The following is a 13,860-nucleotide window of genomic DNA, read 5'->3' as shown; positions in this document are numbered from 1 at the left end:
CCTGGGAAGCTTGCTTTGGCGGGAAAAACAAACAAATGTTTAAGCCATATACACGAGCAACGATGCGACAAGTTTTTGTGCATCTCCACGCTCACACGCGGCGTCAAACGCCTTGCCTTTTTTCCTTATCGGTCATTTAGCTCCATCTTAGTTAAAATTTGGCTCCGTTCTTGGCAGGCGATTTCTTGGTAGAAGAATTCATCAGTAGAGGTAAGAACGTAATAGGGAGAGGTGGTATTTAGCTGAATAAAAACCGGCAACTGGGCAAGTTCGTGTAGACTTATTGCTATAGAAGGCGATAACAAAAACATGGCTGATCCCTCCGTCATAGGAATCGGTATAACACGACAGTGAAACGTGTCTTCGCAGAAGTAGTGCTTATTGTGTAGTGCTATATGAGAGCTTGTGCAATGTTTATTGGTGTTTGGCAGCTATAACACCGTTGGACGTGGATGCACCCGCGTTGACGCCTAGTGGCAACTAGGCGTCAGCGCCTAGTTGCCACTAGGCGTTGCCACAAAAAAAACAGCAACCCTACTAGTTGCCACAAAATAAAGGAAAACAGCAACCCTACTAGGCTAAGCAAGAACATCCGTAAAAATTATAAAATTACACATGCTCACACTACAAAATACACACAATGATGTGTTTCACAGATGGCAAATAAAAGCCATTGTCCTTCGGGCCACCACATGCGTAAAAAAGCTACTTTGTTTGGAACAGCCAACGAAGGGCAAACCACGCACGCGTATTTTCTTTTGATAATTTCCTTGTTTCCCTGCAGACTTCTTTGGTATTTTGCACCTCGGTGTAGCAGCCGCAATATTTTCGACTAAGCTCCAGATGTCTAGAATCTTTTTTTGCTCCAAATCATAGCTGCAAGCCTTGTGTTATTGCACCTACCTTATTGGCTTACAGAACAACGCTGTCATAGGAAGAAAAAATGTTATGAAACAAGAACAAATGTATGAGTTACCTTTCATTGCAATTTTTAGAAAGAGTCCCTTTTTATTTATCTGACCTCTTGCAAGTGTATGGCGTTTTCTTAGGACCGGTGAAAGTTTTTTTACAGCGAAAGCTGTTATGAGATCATTTCACCGGCCGTTTTTGGCGCCGTAGTTGTCCGCCGCCGCCGCCGCCGCCGGTGTCCGTAACCAGTATCGCTCGAAATAAGAAAAAAAAACGAAATAAGAAAAAAATTCCAGCATGGAACGAGGTTCGAACCTGGGCCCTCTGCGTGGGAGCCCAGTATTCAACCTCTGAGCCATGCCGGTGCTTGAAACTGCTTTACAAAAAGGTCCTATACAGGCTTCATGTCGGGAAGGAACCACATTAGCATATGCAATATAGCGTGGTAAAAGAGTAAAATAAGCACCAAGCGTCGCACAACGCGAATTCTGTAACCAGGCGTCACACAATGCGAATTGCGCAACGAGTAGGTTGTTGAATGCTTCCAACCAAGGAGGTTTAAACCTCCTTGCTTCCAACCCATTACAGGGCTCTGCCATAATTCTTCGTCGTCATCAGGCACAGCATCTACAAAGTGCGCATAATGCCTTACATGCGTTTAGCAGGTACCGCGGCTCTCCGTAGAATGACGAAAAATGGCACAGTGCCTGCTGCCCTACTTCTCAAAAATTACAATAATTTATAGCGTAGTGGGTTCTTCGAAAGTGCGCTTGTATTGGTTGCCAAGGAAGCCCATAAGCGCATGATCCATTCCCTCGGGGTCTCAGTAAAGTTAGAATGATTTAGAGCGTAGTAGGTTCCTCGCAAGTGCACTTGTATTGGTTGCCAAGGAAGCCCATAAGCGCATGATCCATTTCCTCGCCGAAGAGAGGCCACACTGCTTTATCGCTTGTGGCTAGGGGTGGCATTTACGAAATACTATTCCTTTCGAATCGGAATGGCCGACAACGCTCTCTGCGATGCCTGTCGTTGCGAGGAGACGCTACACCACGTCCTGTGGGACTGTCCGGTATATAATGCTCAGAGACAGTCATTGGCGTCCGTTCTAGCGCGCCTTGATAGTAGACCAATGTCTGTTCAAACAATACTTGCATGTTGTCAACAGAAGACATCACAACTGAAGGCGACGAAGGCACTGCTGAGGTTTTTGAGAGCGACGAACTTGGCCAAGCGCCTGTGACAGAAATGCTCGCCTGTGTGGCATCGTGTAGCCTGTGTGACATGTGAGTTTTATTGTGTTGCAGTAAACTATATTTCTTCATTAGAACGTCTGGTGACTTCTACGACGCCCGAAAACAAGAATAATCGAATTTCCCAGACACATGCAGCCCATGTACGTACTTGCAGTACTATCGACGCTATACTGACCACAGGATGAAGACGTTTTTGCTTAAAACTCCACTGTCGCCGAAGCGATAGTCACATCAATCCACTATTTTGAGCATGGCAATCATGATGATGTTTAACTCATGCAAATTGCTTAATAATAATGTACCAGTTTTATTTAAATAGTTGTTGACAAAGTACCACCTTGAATACTGTAGTCACTGCTATATTTCAGACTGCACTTACAAAATATTTCTAAGGCTGTCGTTGCTGCTGCATACGAGCTTCCCTCAGCATGAATAACTGTAATTTTTTGGTCGGTTATAATTAATTTTAATGTTCTTTCCTTAAATCTTGAACATATTTGTTTCAAATAAAATGTTGTGCGATTCTCAGGCTGTTGTGAAAATTGTTAACTTACGAGTATAGGGCCGCTTTGAAAATGGTTGCCTTACTAGTCGAACTCTATTCGAACAGCATTCGATTTTTATTTGTATTCATTCGGTGTCGTCAGTATTCGACTCGTATTCGATTTGGTTTTAAAATACACTGTTAGCACACCTCTGTAAAATACACTTTAAACATTACAAATACGTCCCCTAGAGATTCCTTGGCTTTATTATCCGCTGTTTTCATCAAAGCTTACACAACATAGAAGCGCAGTAATTCTCGGCATGTGGCACGGCAAACAGCGAGAAAGATGGATCACCACGTTGCGTGATACGAATGATGCGTGATACGAATGCTGCTGCGCACTCGTATCACGCATCAATAGTCAGGTTGCTGAACCTGTAGGTAATTAAGTTTAAAGCAGGTAACGTCAAATTTCGCAGGCTTTAGAGCGAAAGCGAAACGCCGCTCTTATCTCGACCATTCCTGCAATACCTTTCCTTGGTCTACGGGCGGTAGAAATGATGGACTACTGTTTTAACATTCTGTAGCACTTTAGGTTAATACGGAACATATTCCCTCCGTTACGCGGAAATGTTTGGACCATAGTATCACGTTTGATGTATTGCTCAGAGAAGGTATTATGCTTCTTGCGTTAGCACATGCTTGCACTTGCACCAGTTCTAGCCGCTTTTTATATTGTTTCGAAATATTCAATAATGTAAATGTTGAAGAATGGGGACATTACACATAATGCAAAGTTTCGGCCAACGTAAAAGCTACGATATTCATTTTTGCACTTTGCTCTCATTGTGGCAAACACAATGGTAAGCAGCGCACCTGTGAATCTTTGTTAACTTTCATTTGCTACGAAACTTGTTCATAACACTTTCTTTGCGGTTGATAGAATTTTTGGTTATTTAGCATCTCCTAGAGCCAGTATAACTTGCGGAGGAGAACAGATTCTCCTCGACTACAGTAAGGCACGCTGGACGGAGAAACTTCAGAATGCGAGGCCCAGTGCTGTTTTCGCTCATATTGTCTATGCTCGATGTGATGAAAAATTGTGATGCCCAAAGAAAAAGCGCGCCTCTACCATTTTGGGTAAATGAAGCAGTTTTCGGTCCATTGCAAAACGCCTACGAGGTAAGCATTTGTATTTAGTGCAGCTTAATGGGCCTGCACGGTCTCTACGCATTCACCATCATGGCCATCAGTGCTGGCTCTGTCAGTCCCAGGGTAATAGTTGTAGCACGCACAAGCACCAAAGGAAGCGGCCGTGAAAGCTGCGCCACTGTATATCACGGCTAAGGCTTTGTTCACACTTTCGTAATGGCAGAAGAGCGAAAACGTATAGGAGCGCGGTAATTGTTTTCTGTGCTTGACCACGCCGTTAAAGCTCCTTCAGCCACCGCCTCCGCTTCCGCTAATTCTCTACCTATAGTTCTATGAGCACGTGCAACTACTACATGCATATTTCCCTCTATTCTACGAATTTTTATCCCTATCGCATTTTGCTTACGCTTCTCCCTATCGCATTTTGCTTAAATGATTTTGTCCTCTTTAACATCTTGTGTTTTGATGCACCAACAAATATGTGGACACCAACGTGCGGCGGAGTATGTGCCTGGTTCTACAATGCCAGATATGTTGGGACACGCAATCGCGCTACTGCTGCTGTATTTTCTAATTACATCGTCTAAATATTGGCACTACCATTTGTTCTCACCATAAACGGCGCATTTTATTCTTTTCATGGTAGGTTGTAGCAGTGGCAAGTATAGACCGCTCTCCTTCCTGCTTGCTGGGGTCACGTAGCACGTAGTCGTTTTTTTAACAGCTAGCAGCCAGCCAACAATCCTTCGCTTTCTATGTGTGTCCGATATTCTACCAATTAAGCTACGGCAGCGGTCATCCCCTCGTCCGCTTTAGAGGGTACATATGGGTCATCGCTTATACTTTCTTTGGCGTGTTTGTCTGTTAGTTGTCATTAATATTGTGTCTAACGAAGAAATAAACGCACCCTTAAAATTCCCCTCTTTCGTTCATTCATAGCAAGGGTCTCGTTCTGGGAGACTCCAAGCCTACATGTAGTATGCGAGGGGATATTGGCTGGCTGTTGCTCGCAAAACAAAAAAAGGAGATTGCGTGTTACATGACGCCAGCACGACGAGGGGATGGCCGCTTTTGGAGCTCAATTGTTGGAGCATGGAACGCGTTATTCGAAGGTTGCAGGTTCGGTGCCTGCCTGCGGCAAGTTATCTTTTCGTGCACTTTAATTTCTTCACATCTATGTCAGACTTACTATAAACAGCATTCGTAGAATTTGCTTGGCTTCATTGTCTGTTAGTTGTCAATATTATTGTGTCTAACAAAAAAAAAATGATCCTTTAAAATTCGTATTTCGTTAATACCTTCATTATAGCGGTTTTGAACGCTGCAAGTTAGTCTTCATCTAATGCGCTATTTTCATACTTTACAGAATGTTAACAGAGGAGGCAATGGCGTATATGTACTCCTGTGGGCCACATACAACAATGACCCAGCTGCACTGGGCAATCAGTTTAAGTGTGTCATCACATATAACACGAAGCGGAATGCTCTAGATCATACTTTGAGATCTCATTTCAAATTTAGGAACAGCCAAAGTGGAACTACTTTGTAAGTGCTTAAAAACGCAAGAACTAGAAATAAGTCTTTTTGTACTCAATGAGCAAAAAATATGCACTTGTAGTTAGTGTCTTACCGGTGGCAGACCTAACTTGAGCTTCATTGGCTTAAATTCAATTACCTCTACTCAATTGTTCATTGTGTTTCAAGTTATTAATATGCCTTAAAGCTTGAGACAGGTATAACATATCATGTTTCTATTGTGATACGTGCCAAGAGGCAGCGCGAGAAGCTGGCGAATAGAAACTTAATCAATAGTGGAAGGGACCTTACTTTTTCGAGCTGGTGAAACTCCATGTTCAGTGTCTTAAAATATAAACTTTGCGAATACTAGCAAAATGTGCACCTTACATATCGGAAAGCAACAATTACATCGTACATACGTTAGAGTACTTTCACAATCAGATAATTATTCCAGACTATAATTTTGACAAGGGTGACAGAAACTCATGATGTCAGGCAATCGCGGTAACGAGATGGTTCAAAGGAAGGGGTGTTTTACATGGGAGCACAGCGATCGATTAATTAAGTAGCTGAAAAAATTCGACGCAGATTCGACGCAATTTGCGAATCCGTTTTATGCAAAACACTCGGCGAGTTGCGGGATAAGCGGCAATTTTTGGGCTTTCAGCCAAGTTTTTGTGCGAATTTAGTAGCCGTGTGCATGTTGTGGGCTTACTGGGCAGGTCCGCTACACTGGCAAGTAAATGGTATCACTGTCCGAAATAACATAAGCAATCACATTACAGCACATAGGCCCCTTTTGACAAAAGAAAGTCTAAGCAGTGTACGTTCGCCTACTCGTGTGGGGACGAGAAACGCTAGACTAGAGCTTGTTCAGGGAAGCAGTACATAGGCAAAGATTCTTACATTTTTAAAAAGCAGATAGCCGACAGTGTAAACTCAATTTATTTTAGACAAAAACCACGCCTTTAAATGATCTTAGGCAACCGTTAATGCGATGCATTTATTGATGATTTGCCAGCAGAACAGAGTGACATTGTCCTTCACGGACAAGGTGCCGTCTTTTGTCATCTTTCGTGTGACATCTTCTACCAGCTGCGGAAAGTCGTCGTCGGGCGGGAAGCACTTCGCGTTGAGGCGCATGATGCCGTCGTCGTGTGCTCTTTAGATTGCCGGCAGAGTGATCTGATTATATAGCGATTCCCCCGTGCGGTGTAGTGGGCATCGTTTCGGCTGTGGCACATCGGACGATGAAACCTTTTCGGCGGGCTCGATCGGGAAGATTGTCGCATCGTTGAACGAGTCGAACGAGACGTCAACTTTGCCCACCCAACGTCAGTCTGAGCGTAGAATCAGATAGGTGGTGGCGGGTATCTCCGTCACCACGCCGTCTCTGAGTCCCATATTCGTGGCACTCAAAATTGCGTCAAGCGTCGCAGCTCGAGCAGTACGTATGCTGCGTTTAAGCACTTCGGTTTCCTCGTGCGAAACCCAGGCGTGCGTGAGTGCGCACGTCATCACTCAAGGCACTCGCGCTCACGATGGATGTGTTGACGCCAATGCCAATGCATACAGGGACGGGCTGGTCATTGACAGAGCTGGACGCGATTGGTAGTGTGCCGCCCATCGAATGCAAAAAAAACTGTTCACTTGTCTTGGTGATGTAGACCCTGTTCCGCGGCTCCTGCCGTCACACTTTTCACATCTCTCGTCCAATTTCATGGTTGCTAGCGTTTCCGGCTTGCTGCAATCAGGCGAGAGGTTAGCAATTTCACCACAAGCGCAGGTGGTTCGTGGGAGAAAAATCCCTGCGCATATGCTCTGCCGGCTTGGTTGTAGAACTTCGAGCTGGTACACGGTGGTGTGAACCCTGATCACGGCAGGCTGTTGACGGTGATGGTGTCGTGTCGACAACGGCACGCACGGTCATCCGACGTCTCGCGTCAAGCACAGCCCCTAAGTCGTTCAGTTCCGTCACGCTGCCGCAGAGTTGTGCTACAGTGGGTTCGCCCAGGTGTCGTCATCGATGCCGCTCAGGATTAGGGAAATGCGGTCTTCGTCTGTTAGACCGTACGGCGCCTGGTAGAGAATGGTGTTCTTGGAGTACATGTACCCTGCAATGGTTTAGTGACTGAAAGCGTCGTCTGGTCTGCAGCTCGAAGAAATACAGCATCATCAGCTTCCATTTGCATTTTTTAGTGAGCACTTTATTTTATTGTTCATAGGTGCATCGGGAGCCATAAGAGCTGTTTCAGTCTTTACCGAATGCCTTGAGGCGGTTCGCTGCTTTCACCAGCGCAAACGATTGCGTCAGTGGGCCAGTGTTGCGATCCTCTCCACTTGCACAATCCATTCTTGGGCGTTTTCTACCGTCAGAGGTGGGGATCGAGGATGACGTGTGCCTTGTGGAGGGGATCTGGATTGGGTTCGTCTTCGATGGACTTCTTGACAGCGAGTTAGCGAACAGAACTTGCGTGCTCACAAGCGCGGCGACGATCTGGGTCATAGAAGGTTCCGTGTCTGTGTTGGGACAGTCGTGCGTTAGAATTATCATGGAGGCGTGGCGTTGGGAGCATTGTTTGGCATGACTGCGTCGACTCCGACGTAACGATGCATCTTGTGTTGTCTACACGTGAGTCGCTGTGCGGACGTTGGAGCGTTGAGGATGGCGTTGCATGGAGCTTTACAGATGTCACTGGGGGTCGCACGGTTGTGTTGTGCTCGCAGACTGTTTAACCTTGCACGAAGCCATGTTTGTCGGTGGAGAGCGTCTCTGGTGCACCTGCCTGTCGTCATTATTGGCAACCTGGTCTTTCGTTGACGTATCCGTCGGCTCGAACGCTCGGCGACTGCTGGTGCGTCGGATGCGTCGTTCGTTGAGCTCATCCTTGCATCCGAAGCATTGTAGTCCGCGACCACTCAGCTCGTCAACCAGATGTTTCTTTGTTACGTTGGCCATCATGCTGCTATTGAGAGACGTAAGCCGGTTTTCGACGATGGTGGCCTCCGAGTCTGAATGCGATGCCGGGCGTGGTGTCTACGCGTCTCGTGGTTCGTCCTCCCCTGTGACCCAGTCGATTCTGTTCCTCGCGGCTGCTCCATGTCAGCGATGACCAAAGGAAGAACGTTGGGATTGGAACCTTGGGAAATGAGAACTCTGTTGAAACTGAATTTACAATTAGATTATGATTACGTGAGAAAGTGGTGAAAGTTTGCTCTTTCATGGAGCTTGTTCTCCTGTGTGTCCTACGCCGTCATTAGCTCAATACTTCCTCCCTGTTCAAAGGCATTCGTTCCCCCATCCAGCCCTCCGCGGTGACCCTCACCCACGGTTGTGCATTCTCCGCCGGAGAGCGTGCCAAAAAAAAACGTCGGCGAGCTGCGAGTGGCGTGGGAAAGCTCCGCTGAGGAGCTGGGAAGGACAATGTCGTCTAACGTAGATGACATTCTGTACCACGTGGGTGCTTGCTAGGTTTCCTTCCAACAGGTTTTTCGGCGTTAGTTTGCTACATGAAAATTACCATCTAGAACAAACGGTATGTATTTCTGTTATTCACGCACGCAATGTGCCTTATAAAGCTAACAATGTACTTAAACGTTGTAATCACCAGAGATGTGGTAGGTTTGTCTCACGTACGGCGCATAATCGCATACCACAGGTCATAATATGAGAATATGTGCCACATATGACTTGAAGAAAGTGTTTATGACATACTGGACATGCATGACATGGAGTTCATATCATGAACTGTCGGTCGTTTTTTTCATACAATAACGCCCTCCTATGTGAACTGTGGTACACTGCGAGCTATGCATGCGATCCCGAGACCACACAAACGTAAGCGGCTGGACAGACAGACAGACAGACAGACAGACAGATAGATAGATAGATAGATAGATAGATAGATAGATAGATAGATAGATAGATAGATAGATAGATAGATAGATAGATAGATAGATAGATAGATAGATAGATAGATAGATAGATAGATAGATAGATAGATAGATAGAAGTAATCGAATTACCTTTGCACCGGTATCAATAGATTCACATTTAAAATCTGCTGAATAAAACTACGTCTAGTGGCCATACATAACAACGAGATGGCGTTAGACTCTGCAAACACGCTAGCATTGTGGGTGCCAATGCACCATAACAAAGCACTAGAAACTGGTGCCAACACTATGACCGATACCTAATGAAGTGGACGTGTACAGAACTGCCGTGATAGCACATTTGTTGCACCATCGAACGCATAACAGGAATGTTCCGGTTTCTTTCCGCATCGGCTCAAGGTGGTCGTTTTGTCCAGTCTCAATTCCTCTTATCTATTGATTTTTACCCTTCGATTAAAAACGACGAGAACCACCTCCTGTACATTAGTTGGCATAATTATACCTTTGCTCCGCATAGAAATAGGCTTCGCAAAATAAGTGTTAACAAAGAAAACAAAAGTAACAGTAGGTGTTTATTCACCTAGAATATACCATTCTTAGAAAGCACAGGCGCCGTTCATCTGCCTAAGTTTGCAAACAGACAGCAACTTTTCAATTCATCAGATATTGTTGACATATCTTTATTTTATTTCCAGTAGGAAAACCAGAATATTGGTTAAGGCCGTTAAATATCTAGGTTATCGCAATATCAGGAATGCCTTACAGTTGGAGCGAGGTAAGTTGCACCATATCGTCGTAAATAAAGCTATGATAAGGATACACACTATTTGAGACAACATAGAAGAGAACATCACAATTTTCATAACAGAGAGACACAGCTAACAAAGAGATGGCATGGCCTGGTGTCGACTCAGGGAGAACAGCTGCTCACGCAGCGTTGATCGCCCGCGAATGCGAAATGATCAAAGTACACAGGTTCACAATCCAAAACATATGTCAGCGAACACAGCGATAGCTCATCATCTCTGGGATATTGAGTGCCGGTAATTATTGTGCTTGCTGTCGCTAAATTGCCGCGTCGTTCTGATTGATCACCCTTCGTGCCGCTGCAGCGGCGGTCACCTCTTGGAAGGTTGTAATTTTTTAGGCAAACGCGCCAATTTGGGTCTACTAGCGCAACTACTAGCGCAACCTTACTAGTGGCGAGGCATGCCGCGAAAAAAAGCTAAAGATGTATTCAATTAACCAAGAAGAGCTTTAGCAATTTACGTGCATGAAAATCAGGTACATTGGTTGCAAGCACAAAGAAGTGAGATAAAGTTTGTAAGGTTTATCGAGGCCTGGGTTTGGGAGGCCACCGCATTTTAAGCGGTCGACAAACATAATACATTCCTTTCCCCACCAAAATCTACTCCTTGAAACTATTACGTACATTTTTATGGCGCTAGCCCTTAGGAGCCTTAGCTTCCTTGTGGAGCACCCCAGCTTCCCCACCGACTAATATTGTCGATAAAAACATCAGCAAAAATTACAAAAAAAAACAGAAAATGAGGTGTTGAGGGTTGTATGTGATAGTCGCGGTAGTGACAGATGTGACAGATGTGATGTACGCTACGTAACACACGTCAAATATTACATTAATATTATTAATGATTTTGGTGGGCTGTGTAAAGCCCATTGCTGTGTTCCCAATAGAACTACACTAAGGGCTGCGCTATTCAAGTACTTAATTGCAAATTAAAGTCACATAACTTTTTTTTGAACAAGCTCTCACTCCATTCTTACTTAGGCAAAAGAACTCCAAGTCGCCTTCAGCTGAGTATACTGCAAGCGTTTTCCATATTGCTAGAAAGTGTCTATCGTAACAGTGGTTACAGTTGGATATTTTTGAACGGAGCAGTTGTAGGGCTGAGTTTGAAAACATATGAATGTCTACGCTACCACGCTCTGGTTCCCAGATACACCTATAGATGACGTAGCTGTGCCGGTCACGGACAAATGGTAGCCGTAAAGTCAAACGGGGATGAGCGGCTTGAGCGCGAGAAAGTGATCCCTCAAAAACTGGTCCCTAAATACACTGATACATTGCATAACTGCCTCGGTCGTGGACGAAGCGGTAATCACCACAGAAATACATGACAACCGTAGCTCGGCTGTTTATGCAGATTTCACTCAGGGTAGAACTGGGGTGAATATTTCACCCCAAGGCACTTGAAAAACGCTTTCGTACAAACATTTAATATATGAGCAGCCAATGATATTATCAGCTAGCACCATATTAGTAGTACACAACTTCACAATAACTGATGTTTATTCACTGGCATCAATCCTTGCAGATGGAAAGAAATTTACAAATGTCTTGATTTTTTCAAACGGACGGAACTGCGACGTATTTTTTGTACCGAAACACGGAAATGGTAAAGAACGTTCATCCTGTTTTTGTTTACTCTGTAAGAATACAAGGAAGGTATTGTAACCCCCTCCCCCCCCCCCCCCCCCAAAAAAAAAAAGAAACGTTATTGTTTTACACGTCTGGTGTGTTTTAGTGATCTCTTATTCATAATAATTTCCTTAAATTTGAAGGCAATTTTACTGGCTATATGGGTTGATTCTTGGTGATATCAGAACGCTGAATTGATTTAGCTCAGGCATATCTCAACCGTATAGTACCCCATTAGAAATATTCAGTTAAAGAGATGAACCGCAGCAGATCGCAGCTTTTATGTGGCAGCAGTCCAAATTGCCACACGCGCTCCTTTGTGTCATTTTTTATGTTACCGGCACATTACAAGTGTTACTACGGCCTTGCGCAAAGCGACCCCGAATAACTAGAAACCTTCTGGATTATTTTAGCACCTTGTGATGTGATTACGCGTACAACACGAGCATTAGAGTTTATTCTGTTACTTACGCGGCCACTGGCGATAACGGTGAAATCTTCGATAGCACATGTATTTGTGCCGAAGCACTCTACCGCTTGGCAGATTACTCGATGGCCGACGACTGTTCTCGCCGCTATCAGTGCGCCGATTGTATCACTTTTATTCTGAGTTTTCATTTGCCAGGCACAACCTGGCCGCAATACTGATTTGTACATCTGCATGTGAGTTTACTTCTCAGTTTCTTTCTTTTTTTTGCAGGATGCGAACTATGGGTCCGAGAAGATTGGTTGAAAAAGTTACCATTGTGCTGTGTATTCATTTACAGAATGTGTGCCCTAGGAAAACCTACATATACAATTTACACTGCGGAAGAATGCGGCAAAAAGCAAGGTGTTGCTACCGGTTTGCCGCGGGAGTAGTGTTATGTACGTCTAGTCGCTCCAGCAAGACCACCAATATTAATGTGTAAATGATCACTTCATCTCTATCGTGGACCTCACACTTGTGAACTTGAATAATAAATTTTTAATAATTATAATAGCCAGTTAAGAAAATGTACACGTTATCGTGTGCATTAGCAATTTTTGCAATTCATTAGGCGTCGTTCTAATAACAACAGCTGCAGACAGCTGTATTTACTGTTAAGCACAGCCTTCGGTCTAAATCACTCAGTCTGCACCTATCAGGAGTCCAAACATAACTTTTTAGAGGATTGCTCCTCTAACTTTTAATAGCAAACTAAAAATATATCTGTTTCTTATACACGCCTCTGGGCAAGATTGCTGAAAACGCATAGGAGAGGCAGCTGTAATAACCACACTCACTTACCATACAGACGCATATGAGTATCAGGGACTACATGACAACAAGTACAAGGACATTAAAGTTAAACATTGTGATTCACACCCCGACTGACCGCTTCCTACTTATTCGCACGCCTAGCCAATTTTGGGCCCGTGTCCAAAGAAACTGAGGGCACTATTTGTTTTCCGCTCGTAATGTAATAACATTTAGAACAACACCCTCAACGAATTTCTACCATTGTCGCGGCATCTGCTAGAGAAGTTCTCAAGCACATTTACATTCTTTAACACAAAAACGATTTCTCAAAATTCACGGCTTGGTGAGAGAACTCCGGGCACGATTTTCTCCTAAAGACTAAAATGTGCCTCGGGGTGGTGCTTTTTCTAATAGGTCGTGCGACCACGCCCCCACTGATTCCAGGCTGCAAGCCCGGACCCTTTCGAAATTTTCCACAAAAACACCTTTCTTACTCAGAAATTTGTTGGAATTTGCCTCTAGCTTAGTGCTGCAAAGGGGTGAATGTGTGATATTTATTACATATTTGAAAAGAAGTAGAACCAGTAATATCCGCTCAAGAGTTACTATGTCATGATGTGAAAGCTTCGTTTGAATGTTGAGTCAGGTGATTTCTCGCTTTCATCATGCGGCATTCGTGCCACAACGCAGGTAACATAAACAACAGCCAATAGCAGTTAGGCCTAACAGTTTTAGGCTTTATATCAAAATATTCCTGAATTGTCATATAAGTACAATAGAAAGTGGTTATACTTAGTTTATAATAAAAAATTCGGAGAGACAGTGTTCACCCATCGCTGTTGGAGGCTTTGCCAGCAGCGAGTAAATTAAACACCCTTCCTGTGCGGTTACATTCTCTGCTCTTGTGCTTCGTGGTGGCGACACCGAGAAAGCAGCAGCGGACACCAAGGCTTGTAGGCACGCACAGCAGCTAAGCCGACAGG

At 44.4% G+C, this 13,860-nt stretch overlaps 1 long non-coding RNA gene across 1 annotated transcript; it reads left to right on the top strand.

Moving 5' to 3' along the window:
* The first annotated feature begins 3,609 nt into the window (after positions 1-3,609).
* Positions 3,610-12,976, top strand: LOC119401880 (uncharacterized). The gene is made up of 5 exons (XR_005185544.2): positions 3,610-3,831; positions 5,168-5,346; positions 9,911-9,990; positions 11,552-11,632; positions 12,356-12,976. It is a non-coding gene; the product is annotated as an uncharacterized LOC119401880 (long non-coding RNA).
* The last annotated feature ends 884 nt before the right edge of the window (positions 12,977-13,860 follow it).

This window comes from Rhipicephalus sanguineus, chromosome 8, assembly GCF_013339695.2.
Source record: "Rhipicephalus sanguineus isolate Rsan-2018 chromosome 8, BIME_Rsan_1.4, whole genome shotgun sequence".
Classification (NCBI taxonomy): Eukaryota; Metazoa; Arthropoda; class Arachnida; order Ixodida; family Ixodidae; genus Rhipicephalus; species Rhipicephalus sanguineus.
This window is presented reverse-complemented; position numbering and strand designations above follow the sequence as displayed.